The 13,507-nt window shown below is 39.8% G+C and overlaps 2 long non-coding RNA genes across 2 annotated transcripts in view; both read right to left on the bottom strand.

Moving 5' to 3' along the window:
- Positions 1-287: 287 nt before the first annotated feature.
- Positions 288-4,235, bottom strand: LOC109379467 (uncharacterized). Its single transcript, XR_002123210.1, has 3 exons — positions 3,643-4,235; positions 2,732-2,795; positions 288-2,632 (listed from the first exon to the last, which is right to left on the bottom strand). It is a non-coding gene; the product is annotated as an uncharacterized LOC109379467 (long non-coding RNA).
- A 4,174-nt stretch (positions 4,236-8,409) lies between these two features.
- LOC109379466 (uncharacterized) overlaps positions 8,410-13,507 on the bottom strand; it is a 17,109-nt gene continuing 12,011 nt past the window's right edge. The window contains exons 2-3 of the long non-coding RNA XR_002123209.1: positions 9,480-10,320; positions 8,410-8,655 (exon numbers count right to left, since the gene is read on the bottom strand). This is a non-coding gene — a long non-coding RNA (uncharacterized LOC109379466). The remainder of the gene's footprint in view (positions 8,656-9,479; positions 10,321-13,507) is intronic.

The raw sequence follows: 13,507 nt of genomic DNA, 5'->3' as shown, positions 1-13,507 counted from the left end.
CATTCTGAGCTCTGCTAAAGAAAATAAAACAATAACCTAAAACAAACAACCCTCCCCCAAGTGACATTAAAAGCTCAACTCTCTGAAGGAAGTCTAAAAAATTAGTCAAGTGATTAAATATGTAAAAATGTATTAGAGGTACAAAATTTGATACAGGTCTCATTTGTAACTAACACAATTATTTTCTCCTTTTCCTACCTTCACAATAATGTTCTTCAAATAGAAAGGCTAAACAAATAAATATTTGCCTGTAGATACTACATTCCAAGTGTTCCTAGACAAATAGACAAAAACAAAAGAAATTAAGAATTGTTGGAGTCTAGATGTTTCCATTGTTCTCATTAATCCCACACTGATCAGTGCTAAATTCAGCACCCCAGCTGTAAGTAGAACTATAGAAATATTGAGAGAAAATACTTCATATAATTTTCTTGGAATGTTGAGGGAAAATGTTACAAATAGTAAGAATAATTACTTAGGAAAAGTAATTAATTGGAGATTCTGTGCCATACTTTATTTTCAAGGATAATAACAAATTACAGAGAACCCCCTGGTAAGATGACTGTTAGGACTTGGCTCACCCCAAGAAGCCAACTTTAGATTTCTCTAAACATCACAGAACATTTGAAAAATAGGGTTAGAAAAATTACACAAAGCAAAGGTATCCCTAATGTCTCAGGTTACGGTATTTGGTAGAGAGTCACAGCTAATATTTACTAGGAGCTCACTATGTCAGGCAAGATTCTAAGCACCTTATGTGAATTAATTGATTTAGCCTTCAAAACAATCCTATGAGGTAAATGCTAGCAGCTCACATCAGCTATTTAATTGAACCTTATTAACTTCAAAAGCTGAGGCCTCACACGACCTGCTGGGCAAACAGTGCATCAACTAAGGGTGAGAGAACTCTTTCCTGCAAAAGGAAGGCAACAAGCAAGTGTCACACTAGAATCACCTGTCCAGAACTGCTCCGCTTTTTCCTGTGACAAGATCAGTCCCTTTACATCAAGCACCAACCACAATTCACACAGTTTAAAGTGTATCCTTTGTTTAAAAAATGGCATTTCATCCTGTCTGCTGGAAGTAATAAAACCAGGTCATTTCATGTGCATCAACATAGCTTATATTAAGGAAGGACATCCATGTACAGTGCGCTTCTCGTCAGCTTTCTGTTCCAGGATATGTCAACACTGAAGAACAGTCACCTATCATCCTCTCTTGAACATTGTTGGGTGCTTTTTAAATGCATTGAGATTCTAGACGGACATTTTTCTCATATACCTTTGCCCCCCTTACAAAAAAATATTTACCATGATTCATTAGAATAACCAAGAAATATAAAAGTTGCAGCCGATTTCTCAGATTTGTTTTCAAAACATAAGCCTTTTGATCCACTTAGAGTTTTGAAAATTCTCAACAATGTTGCCGGAATATAAAAGATATACATTTCCACATACTAGGTAAATTAACATTTATGACAGCAACCTTTGCAATTTCCCTGCACACCAAGGAGAGATTAAATTCCTTTCTATTGAAAATTCTATAGTAAACAATAATTGTATACTTCAGAGAAAGGCAGAAAAACATCAGAAGATCCCTGGTAGATTCCACCTCTGGGCATGTTTTTAAACCTGATAAGGCAAGGGCTCAGAATATATGGGATTGGTATCAACAGCCATATATTATGACAGTGTTGAGTTTGATTGATCTTCTATCTTTGATCTGTCTATGGAAGAAGAAAGATTCTGCTTCAAGCTTTTGAAATTTTAACCAGATGAGTGTTGAAGTGAATGAAATAAAACACTGTTTCTCAACTGACACACCATGTGCTGAAGAACAAGGCAGCTGCCATGATGTTAGGGCTATCTGTATCCTAGCAACCCTCTACCCACACAAAAAAACCCACCTCATGATGAAATTCACTTAGTACACACAAAACTGATCTGTAGCATCCTGACAGGCTGTTCTGAATGAAAGAAGAAGGTAGTGCTTTTCTCTGAAAGGCCTTTTCTATGCTGTCACTGAGAGGGGGTTTTCTAAATAAATCAGTGGATACCATGAATCACTGTCACTGGAGTATGCTGGTTCTCAAACGCTTTCACACTCACACAAATTCCAGTGTACTAAGTATCCTGGGAAATACTTGGGAAACCCAGACACTGGGAGACATTAGCATGGTTGGCCAAGCTTGGGAGAATCAGAAAATCAAGGTCATAAGTGAAAACAGAAACACACACCAGTTCAAACTCCAGGCTTAGAAAGAAGGTCAAAAGGCGATGAGAGCAGAAGTTCCTGCCTTGTATTTGGCTAAAATGACTGAAGTTTCTATACATTAACTAATTTCCAGCATCAAAGGCAAGCTTTGAATGATGATGTTAAGGAAAAGAACTCCTAAAGAAAGACATTTTTACATGCATTATTCCACAATTGCCCTCAAAGGTTAGTAACGTTGGCCATATAAAATAAAATAAAAAATCTGTTTTCAGCTATAGTGAGATCTTTCAAGAAGTGTAAAGATACCTTCTGTTTAAAGTAATTTTTGTCTTCTTCTACACCCGACAAAAACATTCCTTATCCTTTGAGGCATGAATCTCAGTCATCTTCTTGTTGTGGGCTCCAGCAAATGGGACAACTGGGGATGGGATTGGAATGGTTTTGTGCAAAGCCATTAGTTATTAGCATTATTGTTAATAAAGAATCTCTACAAAATGAATCTACATTCTTGGTTCACCTAATATCCAGGTAATACTTCCTTCATGGTGAGTAGTAGTATCATTCTGGATGAAATTATTTACCTGAGGGCAAGGAGGAAATAGACAATGGGGACAATTACATTACAATGATCAAGGTTTTTGTTGTCGTTGTCACTGGTTTCTTCTTAAAGTTAATTCTAATTCTAACATTAGAAACTATAAAATAATAAAACTAACTGTAGGATTGTTCCTTAGCTATAGGATTTCTCAAATGTAGAGTAATAACTAAAACTAAGCTAAACATTAAACCACTTCACAGAATTTGAAAATTTTTTGAAAAATATTTAAATATTTAGGAATTTTTTGAAAGAAAGTACATTCTTTAAAACTGACCTGGGCATTCTGAAAAAGCTCTCCAATGCAGTAGCTTACAGCTGTTAAGGTTAGTAACTGAGTCTCTAATTTTTATGCTCAAAACAAGTTTACAAAAACTACCCCATTAAAATAGTTGCTGAAATATCTTAGATGAGGCAATTTACACATATTGGAAAGTTACTGGTTTCTTCTAGCTTTCTCCACTATAACCAAAGTGACTAAAGGGTTAAGAATGTTGAACAAATTTTAGAAGGCTTGTTTTCCAGGTAAAGAATTTCTGCCTTTCACCTGAGGTCTAATGTTTGGTTTTTTAACTATCTGGATTAAGAGACAACATATAAATTAATCTAAATAAATTACTATTGGGTTGTCGGAAAAGCCATGATGCATTTTTGCAACGAAAAACCTAGAAAAAAATACATCATGACTTTTCCGACAACCCAATACAATGAAATCTATAAGTCAATGACAAAAATAAGAGAGGAGATGCAGTAATTGATTCACAATCCAAACTATCTGATACCCCAAATAGTTGACTACTGACTGGGGAATATTGTGCCTCCCTCATACTTACCCACTGGTGCCCCTCAGCTGACTTTCTCCATCTCTGGCCATACCACTGTGAATTCACATTGTTTCTAAAGATGGTCCCTCCTACCTGCCACTCATTGTACCATTTCACCTGAAACATGGGACTGGCCTTCTTCTCATTTTCCTCAGCACAAGTAAGATCAATCTCTAATTTTTAATAAGACTCTCTTTAAGGATAAGGGATAACAAGAAAGAATACGCATAGAACACCTTACAATCACTGGCCAAGACCAGACCTCTGCAGTCTCTTTTGATGCCAGTGTCTTGCCTCATTTCTGACTTGTGTCCAAGAGGCCAATGAAAGCCCCTCCCCAACCCTGGAATTCCTTCCTAGCTTGAGAGTCTAGGAAAAACGTCTTCCCTCCAGGTAGTATTCCCACCACCTGGGACCTGCCTCCAAGAAGCTTCACTTCTATCTCAAAATTAAATATCTCCCATTTTGGAGAGAAAAAAAGAAAAAAATATTTTAAAACCTGTGCCCCCAATTTTTCTTCTGAGAAACAACTGTTTTGTTTATTAAAACACTTCAGTATGCTATTAGTGGCATTTTAGTTTTTTTAACTTAAAAAAGGGAAAATAAAAAATAAATAAATAAATAAATAAATAAATAAATAAATAAATAAAGAGGCCCAGGATATGATCAGGAAAGCAGAATTGGAGGAGTAGGAAATTTGAAATGTTCTGCATGAAGATGTGGGTCGTCTGAAATAGATCAAGGAGGTCCAGAAAAGCAGGCTAGGTGTAAGGTCAACCTAGCCGAGGACAGCCAAGATGGCAGAAGGCTAGCACCCGAGAGAGATAGCTGGTAAGCTTTTCCACAGAGAACAATCACTTAACTTTTAATAACAAGAATGAAAAATATTATTAGTTATTTGATGTGTTAGATCGGGATGTGGCCAAGACTTTTCTTTTGCCCCATGCTTTAGTTAAAGTCTGTCCCATCACAGTTCACAGCACTGGCTCTTTTGAGAAGTGAAGGAGGGTGGTATCTGGCATCAGGTGGTGGAGTGTGGGAAGGGGACAGCACATAAGGAAAGTGAAGAACACAGTAGAGGTCAATAATTTCGTGGAAGGACAAACAGAGACACAGAGCCTTCCCTTCCACATTACCATTCTCATGCCCAGGAATCCTCTGTCTTAGGAGACACACACTGGGTTTCCTCAGAACATAGAATGGAAGTACAGGCCATTTTTATTTAAAATCCTAAGATATAGTGACCCTCCAGCCCATAAAGTTTTGGAATTTCTGAAACTCCAGCCCATCCTTAGGATATGGTCTGGCTTTCTGGTCCTTATGGAAGAATCTCAGCACAGTCCTACTGCCTTTTTATTTCTTCCATTATACATTCTGAGAAAAGTCATCCATTATGAATAACCTCCCTTAACTTGAAAAAAAAAAAAGTAGTCCTTTTGGTTATCTCTTCATGCCTAAGTGAAAGGAGTTGAGTGAATAGCCAAAAAAGATAAAGAATTTATTCCATCATTATATTACGTCTCTAGAACAGTCTCTTCCAAGCACGATGTGTATCACTTATAGACTGTAAGAAGGTTCACTATTGTGTGGAAAGAAAATATTAGAAATATTATGTGTTGTATAATGTTCATAATAGTATATGTAGCATGTAAGTAACTGATAAATAAACACACATATTGAGAGCATATGCCCACATTTAAATTTTGTTTTATACATGGAATGGAGTTTGGCGAGTACTGATGTAAAAAAGAAAAAAACCATGCACGCTGAACAAGAAATTCTTTCAAATGGGTTTTCATGAAGGCAAATTTTGAGCCAAATTACTAGTTCATTTACTTTTGATGGTAAACAATCAATTGTTTGCTGTGCTCTGAACATAAGCAAAGAATTCTCACCTTCCAACTACTAAATTGAATGTCATATATTTGAACAACCACCAACTAGCACAAAAATGTAAATTTATCTAAAGAATTATTTTATAATTCCTTTATATGCCCTCAACAACTTTAAAAATCTTAGAGAAATTGGTTCCAAATGTAAGAAAAAATACACATGAAATTTAAATAATCACTATCACTTTCAAGTGCCTTGTTTCTTGCTACTGTTGTTAAAATAAAATTATTACTGGTAAGAAATCTGATGAGCAGATTTAATTTGTAGTCAGTGGAATTTTTTATCAGTTGATGTCACAGAAAGACAAACACTGGAACTACAGTTTCACAAGGGCACTTACTCAAATCAGTTTGATATGTTTTTGTATTTTTAACAAACATTTCTTCTGATTACAAGAATACAAGCCATGAATGTTGAAAGTATCTTGACTACAAATTTTAATGTTGTAAAACTCATCAGGTTTTTCAATGTGGCATTTTCCATGTGTAAAAAAAAAAAAAATCAATTATTGTAGAAGAAACCAAGCCACATTTAGAAAATACTTATACCATTACCACCAATAAAACTAATTCAACAATGATAAAAATGTTAATAGCCGCTAAGACTTGCTGAATGCTTATTACATGCCAGGCTCTGTTTTATGCACTTGACCTGCATTAATTTAGTGATCTTAAACCCGACTCCCCATTATGCCCATTACAATCACCAAGGAAAAGTAACAAAGAAAGTGCTGCCTGAATTCCACCCCCAGAAGAGATTCTGACTCAGATGGACTGGGCGGTAACCTTGACATTGGTGATTCTAATGTGCAGCCAACATTGAAAACAAACACATTAACACAGTCCTGACAACAATCCTAGGGGGAGGGGGTAATTATTTTTATTATACAGGGAGGAAAATGAGACACAAATTCACAGGCAGCAAAACCGGGATTTGAACCCAGGTCTGTCTCCAAAATTTAAGCTCCTTACCCGTCAACACTACTACCCCTCAAAGACCGCAAACCCCTGGGTACTTGGGGGACGGTTTCATTTACATGGTATGCATAAAAGATTATTTCTATAATTTATTTGAAATTAGAAAAATAAAACAAAACCTTTTTCATAACCCTGGCTGAAAAAACAAAAGATATTTTGATCATGAAATTACTCTGGTTTGCACATGACTGGGAAGCTGACCAAGCCTTAGCCAGTGCTGAAATCAGTGATTTCACTGTTTACTGCTAAAAGTGATCTCCCAGTTGGCTAACTTAGTGCCCCAGGTTCCCTCCTGCAGCCAGCTCCCTAAGGCTGGGCCTGTACTTCTTCCTTGCCCTTTATTTACCAAGAAAGTTCATATAAATAATACAGGTACAGACAGCAAACAGGAACAGCTTCTTTTTTCAACTGATGTTTCTCCTCCAGGGCAAATAGGCTTGAAAGTTCAGAAGCCACTTACAGCAGTTTTCTTCCTCACTCTCCTCACCTTCTATAGCTCAAATAGAGGCTAATAGACTACTCAGTTGATTAAAAAAAAAAAAAAAGCAGAAGGGGCGGAGGAGGGAGAAATAAAAAGAAACCCCAGTTCTGTGTTGGTATCACTTGGTTTATCTGGGTAGCAGTCACATGAGTGACAACCTTGCATAAAGTTACCTGAAATCTTGTCAGACCACAAAGCATTCTTTCTGCTGGGTCAGGCTGGCCAAAGGTGGTCTGTCTCCATGCCAAGGGGAAGAAATAAGGCAAGTAAAATTTAATTGTGGAGGGGGGGAGGGAGAGAGAATAGATGATGGCACCATAGCTATTTAGAAAGGAGAAACACTATCCTCTAAAATGCAGAGGGCACAGGGTGTGACCCAGGCAATCATCAGCTAATGTGAGACGTGGAGTATAAAGCAGAGGATTTAAACCAGTGACTTGCAAGGATGAGGGAGCAAAGAGGCAGAGTCACAAAGTGGCATCCAGACATTCCACACCACGTGGGATTTATGCCATGTCACTGCACTGTTCAAATAAGGACTCTCAGGGTGTGATGTGATCTAAGAGATTTGACCAAAACATGGAGCCAAGAAGGCATTCATTGAGCACAGCCTGCTAGCTTCCGTGCTAGGCGCATTTCACCTGGTATCTCATGGGATCCCAACAACCCTCAAAGGGGGGTATTATTATTTTCCTGCAATACTTTAATATAACTCAAGTATTAAGGAGGTAGCATGGATTTGAAAAGACGAGGCTTTGCTTCTAAAACCTGTGTTCCTCCCACTCTGTGACACAGTCCCCTTAACTCATTGTCTCTGTCCTGGGCTTCAGGTTTATTTGGTGCAAGCGGTCTCATGAAGGCGCTTCTGAGCCACTGGCAGGGGCAGCGAGGAGCAGAAGCCCAGGTTGGCTTGCTAGCAGGAGTCGGGGTGTTGTCTGAGACTTTCTAGAGCCATGTGTAAAAGTTCATTTCTGTGGGGTTTCTTTTCCCTCTCTTGGGTCCTGCTTCTTGACTGGCTCCCACCATGTCCTGCTCACGACCCATGTAAATGTCAGTGCCTGACTCTGGTCCCTTGCCATCTGCTCTTGGGACAATTCTCCCACCCCAGAGAGGCTCCAGTCCATTGGACAGAACTGTGTCCAAAAGCTTTTACTTCTGCCTCCAACAGCTGAGTAACAGGTTCGTGAGGTCGTTCTATAGACTTTTGTCACCCCTTTTTGTTGCTATTCTCTAGGACTATGTGATCAGCCAGTCAAGGGAAAGACTCCTCCTTCATTCAGCAAGACTTGACTGAGTACATAACATGAAAGCGGAAATGTTCCGGGTGCTGGCGTCATAGAGATCATTAGAATTTAGTCCTTTCTTCCAACACCCGGGAGTTCTGCTCACCTGTTACAAGGAGTACAGCCTGGAGTCAGAGCCCTGAGATTCTGAGCAAGAGCACCTGACTTCTTCACTCGTTACTTCCTCCATGAGCAAGCCAGGGCGCGAGCCCAACTCAGCAGTTTGGCTCAGAACAGCTCTCTTTAATCCCACTATCTTGTGTCGTCTTCCAGAGGCTTCTCTTCTGGAAACTTAACTGTGTTTCCCTCAGTTTCCCTCTTTGGGGGAGCCAGATCTCTTCTCAAAAGGCCAAAAATGACAAGATGGAATGTCAGGGCAGCTCATGCTCTGTAATGATGTGAAATGGCTGCCTTGTTTGACCCACCCAAGGACTAAAGAAAATGAATCAACAACAGTGAGAGAGAGAGGGATAGGTACGTTTTTCAGGCAAAATCCTTAAGCAGGATTGTTATTTTGCGTCCAGTAAAATTCTCACTTCTTGATTAAAACCTCATTTAATATGGGAGAGGCGTGTGACACAGTGTCGGTTCTTAGCAGTTCTCATAGTTACAATGCACCTGTTACTGAACACTGGCGCTGTGTCAGAGCTTCCGAAATGGCAGGAGTGGGGAGGAAAGGGAGGAAGTTTAATGTGAATTTAGCTTGGCTTTCACCATAGAATCACATTTGTTCCCAATTCCCATCTCATTTTTCACTGATTTTGTAACAGTTTCTGAGTTCTTTCACAAAGTTATCGGAGGAGGGATTCTTTTTTTTTTTTTTTGCTTTATGCCTGAGAGTAAGTTTCAAAGCAAAAAAAGCACCATCTGTTTCCCCAGTTTCCAATAAAAGGCTGATCAATTAGGTATTTAGTTACCCCTCATGCCAGAATAAAGACAGAGGTTGACATGAAACGTTCAGCTAGTTTAAAATGAAACACATTCACTCACACGTGGAAAAACAGTCTGAGAACTGAAAATTTTTAGCCGGTAGCAGATTAGCTCTTAAGAGCCAGTAGAAAACCACACAAACATTAGAAAGCAAAAATTAAGCAAATATACACACCCAAAGACAAATCAGAGAAAAAATACCCAGCTTTACAAGATGGGCTGAGCAGGTATCTGAGGGCAGGTCCCTGAAAGATGTGAATTCCTTTTAAAGGGATTACTTACCCAAACAAGTAGAGTCCCCATTTCCAGAGGGAGGGCCTTCAGGACAGTTCTGGCGAGGCAGTACTGACAGACTACTAACAAAACCAAACGTAAAAACTTCAGGCAACAGGGTGACAAGGAAGAGCAGCATGATCTTGATGGGCTTGAGCTTTCAATAGAAAATAAGTTGGCTTTGCTTGGGCATAGCCCAGGCAAGGTGGGTTTGTCTGACCCCAGTAGTGCTCACCCAGCTTGGCCTGCAGCCCTGGGGCATCTTTTCTTCTGCTCTTTTGCTCTTGCCCTCCAACTCCTCCTGCTTCAACTCGAAACGGTGCCCAAATGCAGCCTTTCTGAAAGGGACACGCTGGGAAAGGTTTATCTACGTTTTTTGAAGCCGGTAAGAAATACCTGACACCCTTCTGACAAATTTCGCCACTGTTTAACAGGCACTCTGGAGGCTTGCAGCTAACTTCACTGTGATAGGCAGAGCAACGGGCAAAGGGTACAGAGAGAGAGAAAGAGAGAGAGAGAGAGAAAAGAATTGATGGAAAGTTCCAATCACGACGGTTGATCAAGCTGAAAGAAGAAATATGGAGATATAATTCCTCCCCAAACACAGTTTCTCTTTTTGAAAAGTAGAATGACTCCCCTTTTTAAAGCCCTTTAGGCTCCACCTCCTCTTCCTTTAGTGACACTTGAGTGAGCCGCTGCAAATGCGAATGAAGGCAATTCCACACTACAGGAAAGCAGGCTGTCTGCCAAAGACAAGATAGCTGGCCGCTCACCATAAATATTCCAGGCAGAACCAGGGAGACAGCGATGAGGGGGGGCTGTGGAGTTGCTCCTGGTGTCTTGGAGGTACCTGCTGAATATTAGCTATGTTTTAATATCTCGGAGGATGGAGACAGAAGTTAAACCATGCTGTATAAATCAATGGTGAACCACACTGCTGATAACTCACACTTAGTGGTAATTGATCATTCACTTGAGCAATACTAAAGAAAATTTACCTTCAGGCCAGTATGTGAATGAAATGTCAACACCCGTGCACATTCCTGGAACTTAATCTATTTTTTTCTCTCTCTCCTGTGTATTTTATAGCGGAATTTGAAAGATTATTCTTTCCAAATCAAAGGGAAATCCCTGGAGCCAAATGAGGAGATACAGTATGCACAGACACCTTTTCTTTCAGCATGGGCATAATAAAACATCGTGAGGGGCCAGGAGTGCAGGGAAAAGAATGGATTGTTATGATAGAGCCCTGTTGGAAAAAATACGGTAATAGCGCAAAATCTGGGAAGTATTAAAAATCCAGCAGAGCTGACTGCTGGTCCTTCCCAACCCATGGAGGCTAGCTTTTCACACAGTGACAGAAAATAAAAACTTGACGTATCAATTAGCTCTCTCCTTGACCACTTTCTACTTGGAGAAGCAGCAGTTATTTCTTCAGGAGCACACCCAGGGCCCAAAAATATCTAGCTCAGGCAAATCATTTACACCAGATTTGATGAACAATGGAAATGTCTGCCAGTTTACTTCATCCTGGAAAACAAGCTGTCATTTAAGTTGCCCAGAGGTAGTGTTCCAAGTGTTAGTCAAAATGCAGATAAAGTGATAGTCACAAAAATAACAGTCACACCAGTGAACTCCCATTATGGAGGAGAACGGGAGCGACTCCAAGCCTTTTACTCATATTTAATTCTGTCCTCATCTTTCCTGAAATACTGGGTCACTTTTCTGAAACAGCTCAAATCAGGATTTCTCTGATTTCAGCCGGCCTCTGCCAGGCAGCTCTCAATCCCTTATAGGAGAAACAGACCCTGGGGGCAGCAGAAGTCATGTGTGTGTGTGTGTGGGGGGGGCACATGGAATATTCCATTGCCTTCTGGACTCACTCAGACTCAAGGCTCTCAATGAGTGTCCTACAAATAACCTACATTAAGTTAGTAACTTAATGTTAATAAGCTTCCCCTTCAGCAAAATGTGTTGGCAGTGTCACAGGTGACAGCAATAGAAGGGGCTTAGAAGACAGTCAAGCATGAAGCTGTATTAGTGGAGAGGAGTGAGGAGAATGACAGGAACACAAATACGAAATAATCCACCACTATATTCTATTTGGGTCTGGAATCGCTCATATTCTTTTCCATTGCAAAAAAGGCACACTTTCCTAATAACATGTCACCTGGGCTAATGTCGTTAACGTTGAACATTAGAGATGATGGACTCAACATGGCTGTGGTAGATGCCAAGACTGGTGACTGCTATAAAAGATCAATCCCAGCTAATCCACAAACAATCCAGATTGCCCGGATAGCAAAATCATAGGTCAGAGCCACCCACCTAGAAAGAACTTCCAGAGATACCTAATAAATCCATATTCTTACTTCAGATAAAACTGAACCTGTCCTGGGCAAATGAACATCCTCCTTATTTTAAAGTTGCCCAGAAATCTATTATAGCTTTATGGATTTGAGATGCCAGATACCTTTTAGTTTCTGGGATTGAGTCAAATTAATAAATTCAATGATTTATTAAACAGTTATATGTGATAGGACACTGTATGTAGTGCAAGAAATAGAAGTCAAGGTCCCCTAAGTTCAAGAGCTTGCTTAAGTTGACTAACAACAAGCTTTATGAGTGAATAAATGGCCTCCACTAAGTAAGTATTCTGGGGGCGGGGAGCAGGGAGGCTCAGAAAAGAAAGACCTGCGACAAACTCCGTCTGTCTGGAGCATGCAGCAAAACTTCTTGTCATGATTAGGAAGCCTCAATAGGCATGGAGAAGGAGGGAGGCCATGCTGACAATAGGATGTGGAGCAGGAATGAACAAAGGAAAGAAATGCTTATTTATTGGATCCTTAGATCCTGAGAGGATACAGCTTGATGGCAGGAGACCCTACTGGCAGGTTGGTAAGAGAGCTAGACATTAATGGCAAGGAGACAGCTGTGAATGCTTTTAGGTGTGAGCAGACATTGATAGAAGGGAGGTGATTGGGAGACATGTTTATGGGTGCTGGTCAGCATATCTTTTCAGATAAAATTTCCATGTTAGAGCACAAAGCACCTAATTTTCCTGGGTTATGTGTTTGCTGTCCTCACAGCTGTTACTAATCATCACCACCCACACAACATTAAGATTGCCCGCAGTGTGTTAGGCTTTATTCACATCACCTCCAATCCTCAACACCACCTTGCAAGGTGGATGTTATTGCCCATTGCACAGGACACTGAGGGTCAGAAAGGCTGAGAGATTTTCCCACTATCTCACACAGTTATGGAGAATATGAACTCTGAAGTCATTATCCTTTCCTCATTCAACAGTGTTTTTTACCAGAATAAACTGGCTGGGCATCATCAAAAAACAAAACAAAGCAAAACTTATACTACACAATATGATATGGCTGCAGGAACCAGAAGTAACAAGACAATTCATTTTTGTAGGAATAACTGTTAGCACTTAATAGCCACCTGCAGAAACAGTACTCAGGCTATTTCATAGGCCACCTCTATCAATGAATATCAAGTATCATGGCATTTCCTACAAGATTTTAAAACATTTTCCTGTTTTTCTGAGAGAATGTTGTTGACATGTGTCTGGCATTTCTATGATTCATATGTGAAAGAAACTGCAATGGTGCTAAGGGAAAGAAACTGGGCGGGGCACAGACACAGGAGTTAGCTATAAAGGGCAAACTATAATTTATCAAGATACAAATACCAGATGTAAAATTTTTATTGGAAAAAAAGGACAGGTGTTCCCCCTTGGTGTTTACCCAATTAAGTAATGCACAGATTAAGTAATGCCATGCTTCTACTAAATGAAATCAGATTTTTAGAAGTACTTGGTAAATAAGTAAAAGACAGATCCTGCCATTGCTCCATTTTTCAGCTAAGTCCACCCCCAGTACATAGAAAATTTTCTCTGACCAAGAAGAAACAGCCTTCAGAAACTGGATATATGAAAAAAGAATAGGGCCGACCGAGTGGCACATTGATTAAGAGCTGGCTTGGGAACCCAGAGGGGCCCGGTTCGGATCCCACATATGAGG

Source organism: Hipposideros armiger, unplaced genomic scaffold (genome assembly GCF_001890085.2).
Source record: "Hipposideros armiger isolate ML-2016 unplaced genomic scaffold, ASM189008v1 scaffold_26, whole genome shotgun sequence".
Lineage (NCBI taxonomy): Eukaryota > Metazoa > Chordata > Mammalia > Chiroptera > Hipposideridae > Hipposideros > Hipposideros armiger.
The sequence above is the reverse complement of the archived record's forward strand: the minus strand, read 5'-3'. Positions and strand labels throughout refer to the sequence as shown.